Source organism: Aulonocara sp. 'chitande type north' Nkhata Bay, linkage group LG18 (assembly GCF_057382095.1).
Source record: "Aulonocara sp. 'chitande type north' Nkhata Bay isolate Kocher_YH1m ecotype deep benthic linkage group LG18, A_spYH_male_GT1.1, whole genome shotgun sequence".
Lineage (NCBI taxonomy): Eukaryota > Metazoa > Chordata > Actinopteri > Cichliformes > Cichlidae > Aulonocara > Aulonocara sp. 'chitande type north' Nkhata Bay.
In genome coordinates, this window is record NC_141361.1 from 36,275,833 (window position 1) to 36,291,817 (window position 15,985).

The window sequence follows — 15,985 nt, forward strand, 5'->3', positions numbered from 1 at the left end:
GACAGCGCTCATAGTGACTCTGAACAGATGTGAAAAGGAGAAGGTAATTTGATCCAAAAGTGAATTCACTGTAAATCTGAAGTACCGTGAAGTAACATAAGTGCATATATGTCAACACAAGTATTTGTGGTGAAACTGTATGCAAGTGAGAAAGGAATGAATAAAGACTCACTGAGAGAAAGAGAGAGAGCCTAATGTAAACATGATGATTGGGTAAGCTGGGTGAGGTATTTCTAAAGCAAATACTGAGGAAAAAGTGGACATGGCGGAAAAAGCAGGGCATGAGACAAGAACAGAAAAACATGGGGGATAGACAGTAAGCTGTAGCTATCGAGTAATCTAGTTATTTCAGTATTCTATGGATTATTTTGTGTTGTTAATGAGCAGCAATAAATATTCCAAAGAAAAAATACAGGTTGTTCAAATCAAACTGTTCATGTGTTTAAAAATTGCAGTGTTTTAATAGTTTAACTGCATACAACATCTGTGAAAAACCTAAACCCTCGCATTGTGTTTACATGCAATATCATAATCTTAAAGAAAACATGTTCTTAAATGTAAAATAATCACAAGTACAGTCATGTCAAGGTGTACATGCAACCTAAAGTAAGGCGTAAAATCAAACTGCCTTTACTGTGGAAGACTTTCTTACATTAATATGTAGCAAAGGAGTTCTGACAGTTTTGTGTCTCCTGGATATGAGGGAGATTTGGTGTGTGTTCCTGTGAGTGTGTTTACATGTTTAAGTGTGCAAGTGAAGGGGTGAGTGTGTGTGCCTTTAAGCCTGTAAAAAGAATACGTGGTGCCTGCAATGAAGAATGGCGAGCAGTCTTCTTTGCCCTGTATTTTGATGCAATGTTTCCTGGTCCAGAAAAAAAAGGACTTGATGATGGTGTAGATGTTAATATTTAATGTTAATAATCATTCAGTGTCCAACCTAACAGCGTTTTACCGGTCGAGGTATATTTTTACTGTCCTGTAGAAGAAGGGGGTGAAAAAAGCTCTTGTTTTTATATTTTTAATTAATCTTAACTCATTCACTGCCATTGACGTCTATAGCCGTCAATGGCAGTGAATGAGTCAATGGGTTTAACTCATTCACTGCCAATGGCTGGCAGTGAATGAGTTAATACTTATATTTTATATTAATCTACATAAATATGGCCTCATACACCCTGCTGTGTAAAACAAACAGCCATGGATGGGCGCAGCTACAAAGTTTGCTTTTCTTCACTTGGATCTTATTGAACAGGGGGTTTGATTTCTGCCAGCTGTTGTCAGTAAAGGTTTTAATGGCAGTTACAGTAACAAACACTGCTCTTTTTGCCGTCTCTTCATTCGCCTCTTTGCTCTTAACGCGTGTGTGTGTGTGTGTGTGTGTGTGTGTGTGTGTGTGTGTGTGTGTGAACGCGTGTGTGTGTGTGTGTGTGAACGCGTGTGTGTATAGACCGACTCTGGCTTCATGTTAAACTCCTTCCATAGTGACAACTGAAGCATTGGAGCAAAAAAATTTGCGTTGAGGACTTTTTCTAATTGAGTTATTCAAGTTACTCGATGAATTGTTGCAGTCCTAGTAGACAGCAAGGGGAAAGACGAGGATTTGTGAAACACAGAGATTTTTTATTTTATTTTTTTAAAGAAAGAAAAAGATGGAATAAGCGAAAATAGAGAACTGAACTTGTCACATCTTGCACATATTTTAGTTTAGTGCATATAATGTACTGTATCATGATTATTTTCTCTTACTGAACATGGTAACTGAACTATAGGTTTGGCTCTCTTTACTTTCTGTAGGTTGTTAGTAAGTATTGTGTTATGGCAGGTGATGCTGGATTGTTTGGTGACAAAGAAACCACATAGCAATAATCAGCTGCCTCTCCATATCACTTTATCTGACACTTTGACATCAATGTCCATCAATGGTCTTACTGCCTCTGGTTCAGATCCCGGGCTATTTTAAAGTAGAATAAGTTTAATTTGCTTCTTTACCTTCATATGCACCATTTTGGCATTAACCATCTTCATCCAACAGATGTCTTAAGAGTAGAGCTGGGCGATATGAGATTTTTTCATATCACGATATGTTTTTTTCATTTCAGGCGATAACGATATCTATCACGATATAAGCCAAATAACTATATTTGTAAGATTTAAATGTGCCGTTGCTCACAAGTAAAATTTGAAATAATCAGCAGCTTGTTTTTATTTAAATATTCATTTCCCATAATAAGTTCAACAGGGTAGATGTACTTAAGGAACATGAGACTTTTTCAGATAAATAAAGGCAAATATTGCAAACTACACAAAAGGCAGCCGCTAAAGCGTTTAAGTTTCAAAATAGAACAAACGAAACAGACTAAATTGTCAATTCCACTTAGAAACAAAATATTAATTCTAAAAATAAATCTTAGTTTGTGTTACAGAATAACAGACAAAACTGACTAACTTTTGTCAATATCAAATAAACTGAGAACTAAAAGGAAATTCTCAATCTCTCCTTGTTGTATAGCTGAGCTTTTCAAACAGTTGTAACAGTTACTTTAGTCTGACAAAAGCCGAATGATGAATTAGCGCTTCCAGTCAGAGACTGAGGCTACGTCCACACGTACACGGGTATTTTTGAAAACGGAGATTTTCCGTTTTCGTTTTAGAAAATAATCCCGTCCACACATAAAGGCAGAAATGAAGGAAAACGCTGCTATGAACATGCCAAAGCAGCAGGTGGCGCTAGATTCCTAACCGTGCAGAAATGTTGGCCAATCAGAAGTCTAGAAGCCTCGGTGGGAAAAAGTAAACAAAGCTGGGGCATAGAAGCAGAACCGAGTCGTATGTGTGGAGGGACAGTAACTGTGTGTATATGTAAGCATTTAAACACTGCAGAGAGTAGAATTAACAGTAACAGTATTGTAGAAATTCATTTCACCGAAACAATAACGTGGCGCACAGTGTGACGCATGCAGCAGTTTATTGTATTTCCAGACTTGCTTTCGGCACATTTACAGTGCACCCTACTCTGTTTTTTGTCAGACTTGAAATAGCCGAAATACCTTCACACTACGGAACTTCTATGGCTCTTCCGTTCGACAATCTCTCCGGCATTGGAACCATCATCTGTTTTCTCTTCGGTCACGCTCGGTTGATTTTTCTAGTCGGCACACTCATTTCCTCCATTATGCGCTGGCTCCATTACCCGCTGGCTGCTTCCCAAACAAACACACGTGCGGCTTGTCACTTGTGCTGTACGTAACAAGTCACGCGACGTGACGCTGCGGCTGTGATTGGTTCGGCTCTGCGCTACTGAATTTGGATCGGCTGACTTTTTTTTTTTTTTTTAAGAGGACAAGAGCGGCGAGGTCTATCGCGATAGCTTAATTTCTCTATCGAGTAAAAGTTATATCGCGATACATATCGTTATCGTTCTATCGCCCAGCTCTACTTAAGAGTGCTTACTTAAAGGCTGCTGGCATCCCAGATCAGTAGCTTTTGAGATGGTTTATGTGCAGGTGGTTATGTGGACTCCCCATTTCACCACAAGTATGAGTTTTTCAAGAACTGGGTCACAGCCTCTGCTATTGCTTCCTAAAACTGGCTTTCAGCTTCCTTCTGAGGAAGTATCCGACCAATCTAGGGGTCCAGGACATACCATGAAAACAGTGAATTGACAAACTTGGGAGCGTCAAATCCTTGGGCTGAGCCAAGGCTTAATAATACAACATCACCAGTTAACAGACTCTTAGATGTCGACTGCAGGTTTTCATACAACCCCAAATTAACCCAACAAACATGCCGGCTTTTACCAAAGCCGACAGGTTATTTGTTAAAGCATTCTAAGTCACCTTGGGGGACTTTACATTATCATCATCATCACACCCTGTTCTCCTCAGGCTCAGTGTACGCCTGCAGGGAACATGCTCTGTGTTCATGTAATAATAAATCTGCTCCACATGAGCTGGCTGACTTAGCTTACTGTATATTGTAATTGCTGGCTCACAGCCATGTCATAAACAGACGATCCTCTCCACTGTGAAAAAGAATGCACTCCTCACCAAACCCTGATGGAAGTATTAGCATTTTTAAAGAACAATCGCTGTCACTCAGGATTACAAAAAATGAATTAATAGGGATTTGGCAGTGACTTTAAAATGACATATCAGCAGTATGAAAATGTGCTTCTGTGCACAGTGAGTGAGAACAGTGAGTGAGAACTAACCTGCTCTTTGAGTAACAAAGTGCTATGCTGGACTGCTAGAATGCTCTTGTCATATATCAGGAGTGCTGGGTATTTAAAAAGTTGTACAGTACCTCTACAATAGTCTTACTCCTATAGCACTCTCCAAAGTGTCGGCATTTCATCTAATTATCTATCAGAACACAACCAATCAATCTGTCCGTCCGTCTGTCCAAGTTGGCTGTCATACACGCTACTGAACATCATGCCAACCCCCCCCCCCCGCACGATTGGGTGAGTTTCAGCACTGTTGCTTGTGTGCCGGTGTGTCTGAAAGTGTTTCAGTTGGTGGAATCATGGGGACAGGGTGGCGAGGGACTCCTGGTTGGTGGAGGGATGCCAAACGGAACAGACGGGCAGAGACAGTGCGCTGCCAGAAGGGACTAATTATCAGGATTTCATTTCCAAAACAAACATATTGCAATCAAATCACATACTGCATTCGTTGCTGCATTGTTCTGTGTGTGTGTGTACTGTATTAGTGACAATGACTTGGATCAATTGTCGTGGAAGAGATTGGATCAGTTCCCGAGGCATTATTCAAGAGCTGTTGCGGCCCGTATTTATTTTTTTTATTTTTTTTAGCACTCAGCTTTTGTTCCTGATCATACAATCATAACTGTTGCAGTGAACTGCTAATTACCATGGATAGATTGAAATAACTTTGTCACATTAGAAATGTGTAAACTTGTATCTGCTTTGACCCTGTTTCCTCTTCTCTTATAAACTATCTGAGACTTCAAACAAACTTTTCTGTGATTCTGCTGCTCGTCTCAGTGCATGGAGTGTGACGTGTCAGTGTCAATTTAATTCTCTCAGGAAAGGTCAGACTTTTTTCACAAAGGTGCTTGTTTATGATGGATTTTCATAAATGTTACTATCACAATGTAAACCTCAAGTCCTGCTGCAAGACAATAAACGAAAACATAGCAAAAGTGAACGCACGCTCTGAAGTTCTTTCAGGTATTAAAATTTCTTGCAGTTATATAGGAAATGCTGGTCATGCCATGAGGAAATTGTGCATAACATCATTGTATAATTAGTTGTGTAACAAGTTAAAGCTGTGTAACTGTGGAAGCTTTCTGGTGATAAAACTGCAGACATTTAGGTGTGATCTGATTTACAGCCCCCCACAGCTCTAGAGTAACTTTCACTTCATAGTTTAGCAGTTTACTGTTTACTGCTGCCCAACACAATTACTGACATCTGTTACATTGACACACTTGGAGCAGGCCCTTAGTCCGACGGCATTTGTTGTTACTTCTGCCTCTTACAGTTATACCTGTGTCCCTGAGATGAACAGCTTAGAAACATCCACTTTCTATAACATCATACAAAACCAGTAGGGTAAAAAAGAAAACCTGTCTGGAATATCAGTGGGTCTGCTATTCGTGCTGTGGTTGTCCCGCGTCCTGCCTCCTGCATGTTCTATCATGGCATCTCCTTCACCTAAACCACAGTATTTCCAGCAGCGAGGACATCATCTAATGCTCCATCTTACAAAAGGCAAAACTTCACACGGTTTATTCTCCCAGCATTTGATGCATTAAAAAAAAGTTGTTTTTATGCATCACTGTTGGACATTAGTTTAACTCACTGGTTGAGCAGGTGGATGGCTTAAATACAGTGGCCAGAGTTCGAGTCCAACTTACAGCCTTTTGCTCTTGCTCTGTAAAAACAGCAGACTACTAAAGGCCACTATGCATTCTCTGCTCAGCACCAAACAGCAGTGTTTTTTTGTTTTTTTTTAACAGTGAATAAAAAAACATTTCTCAATATCTTCTTCTCTTTTGGTCATCAGTAATGACACATAGCTATTAGACACAATAGACCTCTGTAAGTGCGTTTTTTGATCACAGGGTCTGCTGAGCTGAACGTTTGTTATCAAACAGGTCCGCCAGATCTTCTAGGATAATAACACATACCATTATCACTACAGTAGCTGATTAACATTAAGGAGGTAAAGAGTCAGAGGCCTTCTGGAGTTACGGTGGACCAGAAACAGAACAAAAAGAGAGTGCATATTGGGCTGACAAATTAACAGGTAACCACCAGCACACTTGCAGTTGAAAGTTTGTGTTGCTGGCTAACTGCTGGATGTGTACACAAGCACATTAATCTCATTATGTCAAAGTGATAGCCAGTTGTGTTGGTGTATTGAGTAATTTTGGCAAAGGCTTGAACTACACTTTAACGCTAAACTAACTTTTTTATGATCGTGCTAGATGGTGTAAAATCATAGACTGTATTTAAAGGATGGTTTTCAGATCTGAAATATGAAACTGATGCAGAAGTTTTGTTAAACAAGCATCCTTTGTAATTGCCAGTGGTGGGCAAATGTCCTGGTCTGATGTTATAGAAGTCTAAATAAGAGTGACTCTTTAGCTCACTTGATCTGTGGGCTCAGCAAATATTTTCCAAAAGACTGGATAGTCTGTTTTGAAGTCTTGTTGAACACAACATGGAACAGATTTAAATGAAATGTGTATAACAGAATGCGTGACTTGTAAATCTTTTAAACTCATATATTGTATTCACAAAAATAAAGAAAACATTAATGAAAAATCCGACAAAGAAGACCTGGGACTGTTGAGGAGCTAGAATCCTGCATCAGACAAGAATAGGACAATACTCCTCTCAACTAGTCTCTTCTGTTCTGGAAGTTCAGACTGTTATTAGATGAAGAGGAAATGCTACAGTGGTAAACATGGCCCTCTCCCAACTTTTTTTGCTATCCAAGTGAAAATAACCTTGTTTTTTCTTTAAAAAGTACATTTTCTCACTTTAAACAGTTTGTTTTCTATGTTCATAAAATATGGGATTATGAGATTGGAAAATCATTGCATTTTGTCTGTATTTACATTTTAGACAGCACCCCAACATTTTGGGGATTTGGGGTTATATATAAAGTGTATAGCAAAAGATTTGTCCCCTTGTTTAACACCAAATTTGCCAAATGTGTTAATAGCCTTTTATTTGACTGCGTTGCCTTCGTAGACCTACTTGCCTGTGTTTTGCTAGTCGAAACAAGTAATTCTTGAATAAGAACCTGTGTTCAGGCTTTTGTTTGCTGGTGGTAAGACGCTGTAATTTACAGAAAATATATTAGAAACTCAAAAGACAGTTTGTCTCATGAGATTTATTCAGATTTTATACTTGGATTACTCTTAGCTCCAAATTTAAAAAAAGATTGCTGCTATTTACTGGCAGCATAATGGGGAAATGGCCACCACAGAGCCAGCATAAACACACAGAAGAATATGATTAAACAGCTGTTTCAAGAATGTAAAATTTCTCTTCACACTCAGGCACGCATATTTGAACGATATTTACATAAAAGTGCACACACACAGTCTAAATTTACAGTCAGGGTGAATACATTTAGCCAATAAAATTTGGTTTATATTGTTGTCGGGGTGACAAAGAAAAGACAGATAAACAATTGCAGAGCTGAACTATCATAGCTCCCCACACAAGCACGTACACACACACACACACAAAATAAGTCTTCCTGTCCTTCTCCATCTATCTCTCTGTACACACTTGTATTTTGATTTATGTCTCCTGATGCAGTTCAGAGTGAGCTTAAATCTATTCACTTTGGTCCAGCCAAGTAGTTTCAACCTCCACCCAAAACCATGAGTGATAAATATGGTTACTTTGTCTTTGTGACACATTTAGTCAAAGATCTTCACAAGAAGAGGACATGTCATGTTTCCCACTCCAGCTTGAGCTCTGTGCAAAGAGTAAGTCGAATCCAACGCTGCAAACACGCTGAGCACAGATCGTTTGTTGTACACGCATCTGCAGTTTTTATTGCTGTTCTAACACCTAAAGCTATGCCGTGATCTCTTTAAGCTAAAATTTTACTTTATCCTAAAAATTAAGCTTTTTTTGGTTTTATGATTGGGGATTGATGATTCCTCACACTTAAGATGTTTTTCATTTGATTTTCAGACTCAAGTAGATTACAATATTGAGTGCGAATTAATGTAAAAAACCCCTGAATGAATTTCTGTAACCCTCACAAATGACTTCTTTTGATCTCGTTTACTACACATTTTATTTCTAACCTCTCCCCCTTTCTCTTCCACATTCTGCTCCCCTTTTTCTTGATGCACTGTATTCCACTGTATTCTTTTCCTTTGTCCTTGTCTGTCATCCTAATAGTCTCTCTCTCCCATTTCTCCCCCTTCCTCCGACCCTGACCCACTTAGCTGGCTGCTTGTTATTCAAACCTTTGCTTTACCCACACAAATACAGACTCACATACACAGAAATGAAGAAAGGGAGCAGCAGAGATGAGAGAGTGTGAGAGAGAGAGAGAGAGAGAGAGGCATGAGAGGGGAGAGAGTAAGAGATAGGAATTTGGTTCGACTACAAACCTTGCCATCCTTTTTTGTTCTCTCAGTGGTAGGTTTGAGATGCACACTGATAACTTTTACAATCATTCCTGTTTTGTGGTACGACTACTGATAAGCCTATAAGTGTAAGAATGTCTGATTTTTAACAGCAGAGTGAAATCGAAGACAAAACACCCCAAACAACACATTTCCACATAAAAGCCACACCGTGCTAATGAGGGTGCTTCCCAATCAGACTGACGCAGAGCTGCTGCCTCAGCCGTGAACTACTAAACCCCAAATTAGTTTTAAATACTAAATTAAACCTAGCTAGCTAGTCTTAATCAGGTACTTACGGTCGACAGGGTTTATAAAACTGATGATTTTATATCTACAGGGTATAATACATTACACTAGGTTGGTTGGTTACAGAAATGCCGCCCAGAGAAGGTCACAGGACATATAGACCATTCATTGTACTGCACATTAGGTCTGCGCCAGCAGAACACCATCTCCAGAATTGCCAGTATCTTGCTAGTTGGGACTATTTTTGCTCTTTTTTTCACCCCTTTTCTTTCTTTTCTCGCAATATATTGAAATGAATGTGTGTGTGAGGATCACAAAAAGCGATCCTTTAGAAAGTAGCAGAAAACAGAGAAACAGAGCTTGCTGTGATTAAGTGGTTAGCACAGCAAGATGGTTCCTGATCTGAATCCACTGGCCTCTCTGTGCCTGCATGGGTTCTCTGTTGGTACACTAGCTTTCTTCTAAAGTTCATAGAAATGCATGTTAGGTTAATTGGCTGTAGATGTGGTTGTGAGTGTGACTAGTTGTCTATCTCTCTAGCATCCGTCTCAAAATGTACCCTGCCTCTTGCCCTGGGCTGTAGCCCCACCGTGACCTTGGATTGGGGAAGTAGTAAGTTTTCTTTAAACAAAAACACTATTGCAATGCTAATAATAAGAAACACAGACTTTTGTCTCAAGCTTGTCTCAAACTTATGACTTAAACTTTGCCAACCTGACACCTAATTTGCTACAAATTAGCTGCTATAATACCCGTACCCCCCACCCTAAACTGGCTAAGTAGTTAAGAAAATTGATGGATGGATTTTTAATATAGAGCTTAAAGTAATTTTGTTTGCAGAGACACTAGTTTCTCCCCTCTGCTCCATGTTTCACCCTGTGTGTATGTGGTGCATAAACACAGACTGTATATGGATGGAGAGAGGAACAGAGCGATCGTATCTCACATCATCAACTGAAAAGGATGATATAAGGTCGGTTGGTTTATAGAGAATATAACCCAACTGACTGTATGTTAATTTTGTTGGAGAAAATCCAGTAACCAGCTTGTTGCCCAAAAAAGTAATGGTTTCAAGTTGTGACTTTTTTCTTTTAATTTATATGAATGTTTACAATGGTCATACAACAGTACTGTAAACTGTAGCCATCTGCAGTGGGGATGATGTCAACTCTCTGACATAATGTCTTTAGGAAATTAACCATAAATGGCAGCCCAGCTATCAACCAGCTCATTAGTAACCTAAACAGATGAGCTTTGTTTTTGCTGAGATTGAGTATGTTGCACTGCTAATCAGCATTTGTGACTTTTTGCCCTCAAACATAATTGTGGTTTAGGGTTGTAACAATTCATCAAGTAATTTGAATAATTTGATTGTAAAAAATTCTCGACACACATTCTTTGCCTCAATGTTTCTTTTAAGGCACGATTCTGCAGCAGATGTTTTAAATGATGTAAACAAAGAGCGTTTCACCCTCATTTGACGACTAAGAGGCGGAGCCATTATTGAATGAAAGAAAATATGTTTCTAGCTTCCAAAACAGCAGCGCTGTTCCTGTGATCAGCATTAAAACCTTTACTGGGAAAAAGCTGGTGGGAGTCCTTCATCAAAGCACCTGATCAACAAACTCAGGCGTGAATAAAAGCAAACTTTGTAGCTGCTCCATCCACCACCGTTTGTTTTACACAGAAAAAATTGGCAGTAAGCCTCCAGAAGTTGTAATAAAATATGCAGATGAACTGTTATCTTAGTCTGATACATGTTTAAATTATACAGCCTAATGACGGCCGGCAGCAGCCGTCCTATCTTACATGGAAGCCGTACCTGCAGCAAACGGGTGCGTCTAAAGGGGGGGATGGGGTGTACTAGACCTTATTAATTTCAAGGCTTTCGTAACTTTTTTAGATTGAAAGTGAAATCATATAAAATACTGTAATAATTCAACTGCATTAATATTTAAAAATATAAAAAATTCACAAGCCAATAAAAATGAGCCAACAACCTGAAGGTTGTTAAGTAGGCCACTGAATGATTATTAATATTAAATATTGCCTACACCATCATATGATCTGTTTTCAGCAGCACAAAAACATGCCACCTATTAATTTCAGAAAGCCTTCCAAGAAGACAGAGTAAGGGTAACATTTTTATGTCTTGCTTTAGATGATTATCTTTTTTTAAATTTGACTTTGATCTTTTAATGTACTTGAAATTATTTATATATTTTTGCATGTAAGAAAATGTTTTCTTTAAAAATTTAATTTCAACATATAATCAAAAGGTTGGATTTTTTTTTTTGACAGATGTTATATGCAGTTAAACTTGTAAACATTGGTTTTCATTTTAGAAATTGCAATGAGCAGTTCATTCTGAAAAAACAGTGTTTTTTTCTCTTTTGAATATTTATTATTGCTCATTAATAAGACAAAAGTATTTTTTACACAATTACTCGATTAATCAATGGAATAATCAGTAGATTACTCAATTACTTAAATAGTCCACAGCCGCAGCCTTATTGTGGTTAATGAATTGAAATGTGCAATCAGTAATAGTCTCTACAAACGTAATGATACTAGTGAAATCAAGAAATATTTGTCCTTGGTAATGTCGACGGCAAACCACCACCTAATGGTACCTTGGTCAAATAAATGTTAGTGTTTAGGTTGAGGCTGCATCTTTTCAACACGGTTGCTGAGCGAATAAGCACAAATTCAAGTCATTGAAAGCAACTGAGATCTCTGTCGGTCCTTCTGACTTAATGAAAAGCCTAATAGATTCCACTCTGCCTCCCAGACTGAGCGCCCGTTGAAAAGAAATCATCACCATTTCGCTTTTTTTCACCTCTCTCTCACTGTAGGTTGAGAGCTGTATTTGTCCTTTAGATAGCAAGAACACATTAGCCACTTGGCTTAGCATGTATAAATGAGTATTTGTACCCTGGTTTGTAAATGTGGGTCTTGAAATTTTTCATGTTTTTTATGTAAAGTTCAGGAATTGATGAATTGTTATTTATGATTTGCAGAGGGTAAGTGTGCATGGCATTAACACCACAATTTACAGTCTTAAGGCACCAGCATCAGGCTGAGGTTAGATCATACGTCAAAGCAGGTGGTTAAGATAAGAGCTGAGGCAGGTGCTCACATTGGTTGTGCTTGTGTGAGGGATATTACGCTGCCGCAAGACTAGAGGAACCTTCTTAAATGAATGCAAGCGGCACCTGAAGTGGAAATTATAAACGTGGATGAATTTGTCAGCTGATCAGTGGAAAGTAGCGCAGACTGTATTGTCAAGCTGTTGCTATACATCCTCCCAATAATAAATTATACTGATGCGAAAAAGTATTTTTGTTTTTTAAGTATTTGTATCCTTACACACTTGGCAACATACATCAGTTATGGTTAACTAACAATTGTTTTTGTTATCAGAGCAAATATATTTACTAATACTTGGCTAATAATAGCGGTTTGAAATAGCAGCCATACTCCTCCTTAAACTATTTTGTATGCAGATATATTTTAACCTATATTAGTTTGTTTTCCACTGTGTTTAATGAGATAAAGAAAGAATCAAATGTAGTAACAAATGGTAAACTTGTCAGTCATCAGTCTTGATCCATGATGGTTTTTTGCATGTTGCTATTTGTGTATATTTCTGAAGGGCTTCCCTGTAGTTTTTGTGTGTGTGCCTGTGAGATGTCATATATTCAGGTCAAAGGTAAATGGAAGAAGCTAGGTTAGCAGTGAAGTCAGCAGGTCTGCTTGTTTCTTTTTGTCCTCTGATTTTTCTGGGAAACCCACACAGAGAGAGAATGGCGAGGAGAGAGATGCAAATCTCACCTTTCCTGTAATTGTTATGTTTTTTTGAGGATGTGTTCCTTGTAAGGCATTAAAAATTAACTGTTAATTCTACCAGGCAACAAGCAACACTGTTCTTTGACTTTCTGTTGACTCTGTAAACCTACACCTCATTTGCATAATACCCAGCAGCTGGCAAATGGATAGAGCAGCTACACCTGTCTGTCCACCTGTCACCTGTGTGTGTATGTGTGTGCGTGTGTGTTAGTCTACAAGAAACAGTGCTTTGCTTTTACCCACCTGTTCAAATGTTGTTCTTCTGTTTGTGTTTGTCAACCAAGACAATGATTATCTACCAAGGATACCATGATTGATTTGAATATGGTTTCTGGATTCAAATACTGTTTTGTTTAGTCCCATGAGTTGTGTAGGCTTTTATTAGTAATAGTCACTGCTGTTTTACACTAAGGCAGTAGCAGTCAGTACCTTTATACCATAATAAAAGTACAGCACACCTAGCCTAGTCTGGCTTTACAAAAATGTGTGAACAAATGTGTTGTTCTAAAGAGCTCAAAGAATTGAAGTGTAGTATTTTAAATAGGAGGCCACTGTTGTCAGTTTGTGAAATTTCTTCCCTCTTAGTAGGGCTGGGCCATATCATACCGTCCACGGTAATACCAGTATAATGTTGGGCAACAATAAAAAAATGAAATATCGTGATAGAATATGGGTAAAACGCACATGCGCAGTGCCTTTGTTTTCATAAAGTTGTGGAGTTGTAAAGTATTTTGTCTAGTGTCAACTAAATAATGTAGCTTCATGGGCAGTGTAGTCTGTGCTGCGGGGAGAATGGACTGCCATACCCGTTATGTGTCTGTGAGCGCGAGGTGGGAGAAAAAGGAGAGTGGAAAAGTACGAATTGTCACCGACCAGAAACGGGAAGTGGAAGCATGTAAATATAACAATAACCACTGCAGCCAAAAAGAGTGCCTGACGAGCCCAGTTGTAAGTCAGCTATTAAGACTCGACTGTTCGTGTTTTCCTCCGAAACAATAAGCTCCGTTGCAGCAGCCTTTCAACGCCTCTCTCTGTCTCGTGCTAGCAAAGTTGACCCAGACAACAAAGTAAAGCTAGTTTTCGGCTACGAGCCCGACACAGAACCCAACGTATTAGCCAGAGGTCCCTTTACTACAGTTTGGAGCCGCGGACCTGTTTTATATACGCCTGGAATAGTTTTCAGGGATTGCTGCAAAAAGTGCAGCCTTACCTAATGTCCACCCTACTGTTACTCATTTTATATTAAAATTAAAAAATCTAGTTTGTATTGGTATCGCAAGTAGCCTTCAGTAATAGTAATAAATCACACAGCAATAGTACATTCATGTAGTTGTAAAAAGCTTGACAATATATTAAGTAGAGCTGGGCGATATGAGATTTTTTCAAATCACGATATGTTTTTTTCATTTCAGGCGATAACGATATCTATCACGATATAAGCCAAATAACTATATTTGTAAGATTTAAATGTGCTGTTGCTCACAAGTAAAATGTGAAATAATCAGCAGCTTGTTTTTATTTAAATATTTATTTCCCATAATAAGTTCAACAGGGTAGATGTACTTAAGGAACATGAGACTTTTTCAGATAAATAAAGGCAAATATTGCAAACTACACAAAAGGCAGCCGCTAAAGCGTTTAAGTTTCAAAATAGAACAAGCGAAACAGACTAAATTGTCAATTCCACTTAGAAACAAAATATTAATTCTAAAAATAAATCTTAGTTTGTTTTACAGAAGAACAGACAAAACTGACTAACTTTTGTCAATATCAAATAAACTGAGAACTAAAAGGAAATTCTCAATCTCTCCTTGTTGTATAGCTTAGCTTTTCAAACAGTTTTAACAGTTACTTTAGTCTGACAAAAGCCGAATGACGAATTTGCGCTTCCAGTCAGAGACTGAGGCTACGTCCACGCGTACACGGGTATTTTTGAAAACGGAGATTTTCCGTTTTCGTTTTAAAAAAGAATCCCGTCCACACATAAAGGCAGAAATGAAGGAAAACGCTGCTATGAACATGCCAAAGCAGCAGGTGGCGCTAGATTCCTAACCGTGCAGAAATGTTGGCCAATCAGAAGTCTAGAAGCCTCGGTGGGAAAAAGTAAACAAAGCTGGGGCATAGAAGCAGAACCGAGTCGTATGTGTGGACGGACAGTAACTGTGTGTATATGTAAGCATTTAAACACTGCAGAGAGTAGAATTAACAGTATTGTAGAAATTCATTTCACCGAAACAATAACGTGGCGCACAGTGTGACGCATGCACCAGTTTATTGTATTTCCAGACTTGCTTTCGGCACAATTTACAGTGCACGCTACTCTATTTTTTGTCAGACTTGAAATAGCCGAAATACCTTCACACTACGGAACTTCTATGGCTCTTCCGTTCGACAATCTCTCCGGCGTTGGAACCATCATCTGTTTTCTCTTCGGTCACGCTCGGTTGATTTTTCTAGTCGGCACACTCATTTCCTCCATTACGCGCTGGCTCCATTACCCGCTGGCTGCTTCCCAAACAAACCCACGTGCGGCTTGGCACTTGTGCTGTATGTAACAAGTCACGCGACGTGACGCTGCAGCTGTGATTGGTTCGGCTCTGCGCTACTTAATTTAGAGGACAAGAGCGGCGAGGTCTATCGCGATAGCTTAATTTCTCTATCGAGTAAAAGTTATATCGCGATACATATCGTTATCGTTCTATCGCCCAGCTCTAATATTAAGTAATCTAAAGTATTCAGAATACGTTACTCTCATTGAGTAACGTATTCTGAATACGTTACAAAATACATTTTGGGGCACAATTAATGTAGCACCATCCACGTGCTATATTGCTAGTTGTTAAGTGTAGTTGCACGTTTAGAGCAGCTGAGCTATTTGTATGTAGCTCTGCACACAGGAAGAGAGAGGCACCATGGAGTTTATTACCCGCTTCCAACATGAAGACAAACTAATCTGTATATATAGCAGCAGGAGAACAGAAATCATATTTAACCTTATTTACATGGAACAGTGAATGACTGTTAACTTGCCGACTTAAGTGTTTAGATATCAAATGAACAGATGAAGCAGATAAACAAAATACAAGAGAAAATTTCATATAAATCATTATTTTGCATGTTGATAAAAAAAAGGTTAACTGGAACAGTAGGCTAATAGAGACCATAGCAGTTAATGAATTTAGTTTTTTATCACATGAATAGACCTGCTGGGGGAGTCAACCTAGTCTATAAATACACTGCCAGAAACATGTATTTAATG

The 15,985-nt window shown here is 38.6% G+C and overlaps 1 protein-coding gene across 1 annotated transcript in view; it reads left to right on the forward strand.

The window, feature by feature from the left end:
• Positions 1–15,985, forward strand: part of LOC147309099 (thymocyte selection-associated high mobility group box protein TOX-like) — a 63,438-nt gene that overhangs the window by 13,347 nt on the left and 34,106 nt on the right. The window lies entirely within an intron of this gene.